The sequence below is a fragment of the Microcebus murinus genome, chromosome 3 (assembly GCF_040939455.1).
Source record: "Microcebus murinus isolate Inina chromosome 3, M.murinus_Inina_mat1.0, whole genome shotgun sequence".
Taxonomy (NCBI): domain Eukaryota; kingdom Metazoa; phylum Chordata; class Mammalia; order Primates; family Cheirogaleidae; genus Microcebus; species Microcebus murinus.
Window position 1 is genome coordinate 72,526,838 of NC_134106.1, and position 9,361 is coordinate 72,536,198.

Consider the following 9,361-nt stretch of genomic DNA (forward strand, 5'->3'; position numbering starts at 1 on the left):
TTGTTGTAATTCCTTAGAAGTTGATGAAAAGAGACTTGTCAGGCATTGAGGGTCGGGTTGATCTCCTGGAGCTACAGTCATCTTAAGGAAGAGGCTGCACTCAAGGTGAGCATGGGTAGCACATACTCAGTTAACCATGGCTGAGACTAATGGTTACTAGGCCATGAGGTGTCAACTTTAGAGTTTTGTTACGTGTCTTCCCCTGTTTAGGTTGGCCCTTGCTATGAAGTTCTAGGACCTTCACAAATGCATCAGCCTCAGGAGAAAGCCCAGGAGAGAGTGGCATAGGATGATTCAGAGAGATGAAGGGGGCCTTCATTTGGTGAGGTTTTGTAGACTAGCATAAGGCATGTTCACCTTATAATATATGTGTCAGGAAAGCTTCAGAAGGATTTAATGCCCTGATTTATGTTTCTAAAAGAACATTCTGGTTGCTAGTATAGAGAATAGAATGTAGACGATTGGCAGGAATGGGAGAAACTGTAACTTTTAGAAGACTATTGCAGAGGTCTAGGCTAGAGAATCTGGCAGCTTAGACCAGAGTGGTAGTAAAGGACATGGTGAGAGACAGAAATATTTCAAAGATCAAAATATATTTTGGAGATATTTTTATTAGACTTGCTGATGGATTGGATATGGAGAGTGAGTGGGTGAGTGGTGGCCAGGTGTGGTGGCTCACACTTGTAATCCCAGCAGTCTGGGAGGCTAAGGCGGGAGTATTGCTTGAGCTCAGGAGTTGAGACCAGCCTGAGCAAAAGTGAGACCTCATCTCTACTAAAAATAGAAAAATTAGCCGAGCATGGTGGCACATGCCTGTAGTCCCAGCTACTTGTGAGGCTGAAGCTGAGGATCTCTTGAGCCCAGGAGTTGCAGTGAGCTACAATGACGCCAGTGCACTCTAGCCAGGGCGACAGAGAAAGACTCTGTCTCAAAAAAATAAAAAAGTAAAAATCAAGGAAACATAATCCTCCTCCTCACTGTCCCCCTCCATATTGAAATTTTTTTTAAAAAATGAATTTAGCTCTCGGCCCCGCAGCTGTGAGGAGGACGCTCTGCAGTCTCCGCGACCACCGACCACCGGGGCGAAAATGGGCTCAGGAGTGCAAGTTGCTGATGAAGTATGTCGCATTTTTTATGACATGAAAGTTAGGAAATGCTCCACACCAGAAGAAATCAAAAAAAGAAAGAAGGCTGTCATTTTTTGTCTCAGTGCAGACAAAAAGTGCATCATTGTAGAAGAAGGCAAAGAGATCTTGGTTGGAGATGTTGGTGTAACCATAACTGATCCTTTCAAGAATTTTGTGGGAATGCTTCCTGAAAAAGATTGTCACTATGCTTTATATGATGCAAGCTTTGAAACCAAGGAATCCAGAAAAGAAGAGTTGATGTTTTTTTTGTGGGCACCAGAACTTGCACCTCTGAAAAGTAAAATGATCTATGCAAGCTCCAAGGATGCAATCAAAAAGAAATTTCAAGGCATAAAACATGAATGTCAAGCAAATGGGCCAGAAGACCTCAATCAGGCTTGTATTGCTGAAAAGTTAGGTGGGTCCTTAATTGTAGCCTTTGAAGGATGTCCTGTGTAGATCATTCAGTGCCACAAATTGAAAGCTTCCATGTTTAATGTTATCCTCTTGCTATATAAATAAAGCAAAAATATATTTAGGCCAGGGTCTCACTGAGGGGGAACTGTCTTGTCATCTTTTAGAGTAAACTAAATATTCTATGAACTTTTGCAAACAGCCCTAAATAAATCTAAATTCTAAAGTTTAAAAAAAAAATGAATTTAAAAGTTCATGACCAGCCTGAGCAAGAGTAAGACCCTGTCTCTACTAAAAATAGAAAAAATTAGCCGGTGTGGTCATGTGCCCCTATAGTCCCAGGAAATCTGGAGGCTGAGGCAGGAGGATTCCTTGAGCCCAGGAGTTTGAGGTTGCTGTGAGCTAGGCTGACACCATGGCACTCTACCCCAGGTGACAGAGCCCCCCCCCCAAAAAAAAAGAAAGTGAAGGGAAGAAAGAAATCAAGGTTGATTTCTATGCTTTTATACTTGAGGAAGTGGCTGGATGGTTGTATACTTTACTGGAATGGAGAAAACTTAGGGAGGAGTAGGCTTGGGTGGGTGGCGTGGGTGGTATGAAGATATAGAGAACCATGAGTCCTGTTTTGGCCATGGTAAGTTTGAGATACTTAAACTGTCAAGTGGAGATAGCAAGTAGACAGTAAAATATGTCTAGAATTCTCATGATGGGCCAGGGCAAGAGGTATGAATATGGATTCATTACCATATAAATAAACCTTATTTCTAAGGTTTCAAGGCATGACTTGCATTATCTATAGTGAGAGAATAGATGGAGGAGAGATGCAAACTTGGGATCCGGCTATGGTTCACTCCAAAATTTCAAACAGACCAAAGGGTCTGTTATGACCCAGGGTAATGATCATCATTTAAATGGATAGAATGTAATACAAAGACCTCTTAACTGGATACAATATTATTAATTAGGTTACAGAGAGGTACAAAGACCAACAGTAAGATATCATAGACCAGCGGTCCCCAACCTTTTTGGCACCAGGGATCGGTTTCATGGAAGACAGTGTTTCCACAGACAGGTTGGTGGAGGGAGGCAGAGCTCAGGTAGTGATACAAGCAATGGGGAGTAGCTATAAATACAGATGGAGCTTTGCTTGCTCAACTACCACTGCTTACCTCCAGCTGTGCAGCCCAGTTCCTAAGTTTCACAGTCATGGAAGGCCAGGCAAAGACATGGTCTGAATCTTCGGAGTCCTTGACTTTTCTGATTGCTGAAGTTTTCTATTAACTTTTCCTATTGGACATGAAAGTACAGTCATATGCCACATAAACAATGGACCATATAAATGATGGTGATCCCATAAGATTATAATATTGTATTTTTGATGTACCTTTTCTATGCTTAGATATATTTAGATACACAAATCCTTACCATTGTGTTGAATTGCCTATAGTATTCAGCACAGTGACATGTTGTACAGGTGTCTAGGCTAGGAGCAATAGGCTATACTATATAGCTTAGGTATGTGGCAGGCTATGCCATCTAGGTTTGTGTAAGTACACTCTGTGATGTTTGCATGACAAAATCACCAAATGATGAATTTCTCAGAATGTATCCCCATCATTAAGCAACATATATCTATACTTAGAGATGCCCCAGGGAATCTTTTATGTTCCAAACATAGTCAGTCCTTCATGTTCCTGTTGAGAAGTAGCAATTCAATTCCTTCTTGGTAATTGAAATCGATACCCTATCTCCACAAAGAAGGTAAGGTAACCCCCTTCCTTGTCTGTTGGGTCTTTGGCATGACAAGCTCAAAATGGCCAGGCAGTTTCATCTACTAGTCCAATGCAACTACTGTGTCCCTTTGTGGAAGCATTCTTTTCTTGGGAATGAATATTTCAAAATCAACAGAGCTCAACATGTTGGGGATGGGAAACAAAAATCCTATGAGTGGGCTATTAGATGTAATAGTGAAAGGACCCACTCCTGTTTCTACTTTCTGATTTCCAGACTCATGTATTTTGGCCCTGAATTTTCATGGGGTTTATTTCCCATTCTCTGATTTGAATAACCTTGCTAAGGTATTTAAATTATTGCTACTTTTGGTTCATCAGATCAGATCAGAATAATGTTATTAATATAGTAGACCAGTGTGATGATATTAAGATGATCAAAGCCTCTCCAACCTATATTATGGCAGAGAGCAGAAGAACTGATGGAGCCCCAAGGCAAGTTTATTAAGGCATGCTATTGGTCCTGCCAGATAAAAGCAAACTGCTTCTGATGATCCTTACCAGTTAGAATGGAGTTTGCTAGGTCAGTACCTACACACCAGGTACTATGTGCTACGGTGATTTTTTTTCCCTCTTAAAGTTACTATATCTAGAACCACAACTGCAATTGGAATCACTACCTAATAAAATTTATAATAATATACAGTCATTCTCCAACATCTATCTTTCCTGTTTGCACTGGCAAACAGGAAAGTCAAATAGGGTTTCACCACCCCTACATCTTTTAAGTCTTTGATGATATGGCTAATGGTATATATTAATAATATTGTTTTTGTGTTTACTATTCCTGGTAGAAAGGGTAAGTTCCAATGGTTTCCATTTAATCCTTCCAACTATGATGGTCTTTATTTCATGGGTCAGACAGCCAAGACTGGTATCCTTTCAGTTACAGTTGGATATGTCTATCCAATTTACATTCATTAACTGGGAAATAACTACACAATTGGTTCATGGACATATTGGGCCATCTGTGATTTGAAATTGATTTATGACTCCTTATGTCACCTGGCCACCATTAGCCCTTATTTCCTTGGTGACACAGTGGCATTTTGAGTCTCCAGGAATTGGCCCTCAATTCAGAGCCAGTGCCTACTAATCCCTGAAAGATTTCCATAATTCCCCTTTCTCAATGAGGAATTCTGATAAATCATTCTTATTAATTATTCTAGTAAATAGCATAAAATTTATTTAGGGGAAGGCTTCAGTAGGTGCTTCAGTACAATCAAACACAAGTGATAATTTTTTTAATCATGATGTCACAACATGCTTGGATATTAGCATCTCATTTCCCATTTGCAAGAAACCCAAAGCTGTGCCTAAACCAATCCCAAAATACTGTCTCTGAGCGTCTACTTCCTGAGGCTACTTTTGGTACCAATTTCTGCATGAGTCAGGGACCATCCAGATAACAGACTGCACCATTATTTAAATAAAGGGAATGTGATTTTAAAAAGTATACATTTCTTAACTAGCCAACTGAAAGGGTAAATCCTAACACTTAATGCAACATAAAGGTAAGAATTACAGGAAGTTTCTATCATTCCCAGGGCTGAGGGAAGAGGCTGAAAATAGTAATGCTTAGAAACTTACAGGAAGGGCACCAAAGAGCTGAAACTTAAAGGTCTAAAGAGTAGGCAGTACTCAGCTGGTATTGGTGTCTCTGAGCTCAGAGGAGGGTCCCTGTGAACCTGTGAACTGGACCTTTAAACAGGGGACACCAGAGAGCCAGTGGTGATGTTTCTGAAGTGAGGCACGATAAAGCTAGCCTGCAAGTATTGGAAAAGCTGCAAACTTGATTTACCTACTCCTATTATAATAATTTCAACCTCTTCCTTTAGTTACTCCAATTTTTCCTGTTATATAGATTAACTAATATTTTAGTAGGCTCTTCATCTATTTTATTCCTGGGGATACTGTGATTAGTTAGCTACTATCAAAGAATACTAGGGGTCTAAATATCCTGATCGTCTCTCCACTCCTGCTTCCCATTACTATAATAAAAATGTGTCTACCCCATCTCTGGTAGTTAAGGGCTGCCACTTGCTATCTGCTACACCCAAATCTCATGATCTTATTGAAATCTCAATGGCACAAGTTCCATTGTCTTACCTACCACAGACTTTAAAGAATACTGCTGTTTCCCTCATGAACATATTTCCCAATTTCTTCATGAAAATTGTGTTCCTTTGCTTTCTAGGAGGATGTAGTGGGAGAGGGGAGTATGAAGGTCACTCAGGGTAAAACCACTCCAACATTCTCACTCTCTTTGTATTCCTTCCTCTGCATTATGTCATAGGTATTCTGGCATCTGTTGAGTCCAAAATTCAATGAACTAACTAAGTAAACTCTTAGAGCCACTTCCAGCTACTCAGGCTAACATACTAAATACAGAATCTCTAGTAAGACCACTCATATCAAAATTAACCTGATCTAAATTTGGAATCTATTCCTTGGAATCCATTCCCACATATATTCCTCATGTTATTACTGATTTAAATTAGCAAAATCTTGCAATTCTTTTGGAGTTAAAAGCTCTTAAGTCAAACGTTGTGTTTCTCTCCCTGGACCACGCAGAGATCTGACCCCAACTATAGGTGGAGGAAACAAGGGATTGTTGGGATGGGTCATGATATTGTTAAGAGGTCTTAGAGCAATGAAAATCTATTCTCCTTAGAATAGAGGTCAGGTTGCTTTGACTGGCAAAAGAAAGTTCAGAATGACTCAGAGGTTCAAGAGTCTCGATTTCATCTAACTTTACACAGATATCCCCATTCCAAGTCTCCGCATCCTACTACTTTCCAATAAATGCTCTAATTTTCACATAAGAGATGTGGTAAGGCTGTGGATTATACTTACATAATAATTCTGCAAACCGCACTATTCCATTTTGCATTCATTTTCAGAGAAGTCAGTCCTGTGGTGACAGGAAGTGAGAATCTTTAAGGCTGCCTTAGAAATTTCTAGTTTTCTGACTGTAACTTGAGCTGGGAGTTCATAGACCCAAACGTGTCATTTTCTGTCTATAAGCATTAGAGTATATTCAGAAACAACCCTCCTACTCCATGGTCCTTGTAGCCATCATTACTAGTAATACCATTAATGTCAATTATTCTAATTGTCAGTGGGTGCTCCATCATAACAAACACAGGTGACAGTCGGGTTATTTGCATCACCACTACATGCCGTGAATTACTATCACCCCCTTTCTCACTGGCAAGGACCCCAGCACTGCATTCAAGTTCAAGAATAGGACTCAAACAATATTTTATCTTTGAAAGTCTTTCCCCTGGGACCACTCCTGGCATCCACTTATGTATCAGTCAGGATCCAGCAAGGAAACAGAAACCACACCAGTTATTTTAGCAGTGAGAATTTAATATAAAGAATTGCTAGCCAAGAATTGGAGAACTGAAAAGGCAAAAAGGACACCCCGGAGTATCATGAAAGTAGTGCCTCCAGAGAGCTGCAACCAGCCAGGACTGGAATAACAAAAGGAAGAGGTTTGAGAGTATTAAAACTTGCAAGGTTGAAGAAGGGTCCTACAGAACAGGGATCCAGATGTCTGAGGAAGGGGTACTGCTATCCTGATGCTAGTCCTCAAGACCTCAGATGAGGGACCCCAAGAAACAGGGATGCAGATTTCTGAGAAGGACGCATCATCTGGCTGTTGCTGGTGTCTCTCCATGGGCACAATGAGGCTGATTCTGAGAATGTGCGAGAAAAACGCAAACTGAAAACCAACCACTGTTACGGGAACCAACTGTGGCTGCCAGGGTGAGGAAATGCTGCCGTGATGACGCTGACAGGAAAAAGGATCAAACCAGAAGGAGCAGATCCCTCGCCCTCCCTCAGCCTCCCAGCTGCCCTCCAGCACCCAGTGGGCAGAGCCTGATGGACAGCCGGCTGGAAGGGCAGAATGTGGTTTTCAGGGTCCCAGGCCCAGCTCATAGGGTTGAGTATAAATGGGTGCATTGGAAACTGAGCGACAATCATTTAAGAAGCTGGCACAGGAGATCCTAGAGGAGACCTGTCCAAAGGGCATTTCTGAAACCACAGTGAAGCGAAGCTCTAAGGCAAGACCATAGTCTCTCTTTCCCCATTCCTCTGATTTTGAACCACAAAAGTTTAAGAACATAGTTTGCAAAGGCCAAATTCCTTCTGAATGGCAGGAAAGGGGAAGAAGATAGGTGGGCAAAGGCAAAAGGTTATCTGGCTGCTGGAGGGAGAGGAAAAAAAGAGTTGGAAAATGCTAACATATAAGTAATTTTCATTCTCACAATGCTTGGCATGTAGCAAGTACTCAACAAACATAACTATTATTACTATAAGTGGTAAGTAGTAGGAGTTGCATTAAATAGTAAAGAACCCCAGACCAATCCATTTTTATCCTTCTTTTAGCTTTTAACTAGTATCATGACTGGCAGAATAATGATCCCCAAAGATGTTTGCATCATAATCTCTGGAACCTGTGGGTATGTCATTTTACATGGCAAAAGGGACTTTGCAGATGTGATTAAGTTGAGAATCTTGAGAGGGGCAGGTTTTCTTGGACTAGTCAGGTGGGCCTAATCTAATCATATGGATCCTTAAGAGCAGAGCCTCCTTCTAGGCTACGGTCAGAGGGAGAGGTGATAGCAGAGGAACCAGAGAGATAGCAGTGGGAGAAGGACTCGACCTGCCATTGCTGGATTTAAAGATGAGGAAGGAGCCATGAGCCAAGGAATGCAGGTTGCTGCTATGGGCTGGAAGTCAAGGAAATGGGTTGTCCCACAGAGCCTCCAGAAAGGATGCATCCCTGCCCACACCTTCATCCTTCCTAATGAGACTTCCAACCCACAGAACTGTAGATAATAAGTGTTTTTTTTTTTTTTCAAGTCACTAAGCATGCCATTATTTCAGCAATAGGGAAATAATACAAGCATTGTGGTTCCCTTTACTCTCTGCCTGGCTACACTTGGGCCATCAGCCCCTACTCCTAGCACCGAACACTCATGCTCTGAGAAGCCTGAGCCCTGGGAATCAATTCTGGAAGAAAGTAGTCACTTCTTTCTTGTGTCCCCAACATTGGGAGAGAGAGTTCCAGCTGAGCAGGCAAACAGGGACCGAAAGAGCTTATCGCCAGGCCCTGTCCTGACTCTCACAGGAAGATAATAAGCATGCTTTTCATCACAATACTGTCTCCTCAGCTCACCTGAGCTCTGTGTCTTTCCTGGGTACCACTGGACATTTATTTTTGTGTCTTACACCACAATTACAAAAAGTCTACTTTTAATTTATTAAAAGCAACCTCCTCCTTGCTGTGGCCTCCCTTACCCACTTTCCTTCCTACTTCTCCTCACCTCATCACTATGCTATAATCTCAGCCACTCCCTTTCCGTGTATTTCTTGGACCAGCCCAGCTATTTCCAACCTCAGCCTTTGCACCCACCTTCCCTCTGCCTGGAACACTTGCTTCATGTGGCACTATGTCTCATTCTTCACATTTCAGCTCAAATGTTACTTCCACAGATTCCCCCTTCTCTCTCAGGCCAACAACAGTTAGTTTGCTTCATAGCACTTATCACCATTAGAACCTAATTTGTTTTTGTGTTTATTCATTTATTTTCTGTTCTCCGTAAAATGTAAGTTCCATGAGATCAGGGACCTTGTCTGGTTTGTTTGCTACTCTATTCCCAATGCCTGGAATAGGTCCTGGCGGGTCACTGACATCCAGTAAGTGCTTGTGAAAGGGAGGGAGGAAGGCAAGAAAACAGCCTGGTTAGGTCCCCGTTTCCAGAATCCCTAAGATGATTCAGGCTCTGCCCCAGGCCTGTTCCATTCTAGGTCAGAATTCAGTGCCTTCCTTGGCTTCTGAAACTGCTTCTTGGAGCTGTTTCCTGGTCCAGCCCTGAGCTCTACTAGGAGATCAGGCAAATTCGGTTCTGCCCTGTGAGTCTGGACCCAGGAGCATACCACTTGTGGACAGGGGCTCGTTCTGACATTTCAGCATGTGCTGAGTGTGCTGCACATTTTGGAGTCAGAGAATTGTGG

The 9,361-nt window shown here is 41.9% G+C and overlaps 1 pseudogene; it reads left to right on the plus strand.

The window, feature by feature from the left end:
• Positions 1-1,077: 1,077 nt before the first annotated feature.
• On the plus strand, positions 1,078-1,767 carry LOC105876634 (destrin pseudogene; annotated as a pseudogene).
• The last annotated feature ends 7,594 nt before the right edge of the window (positions 1,768-9,361 follow it).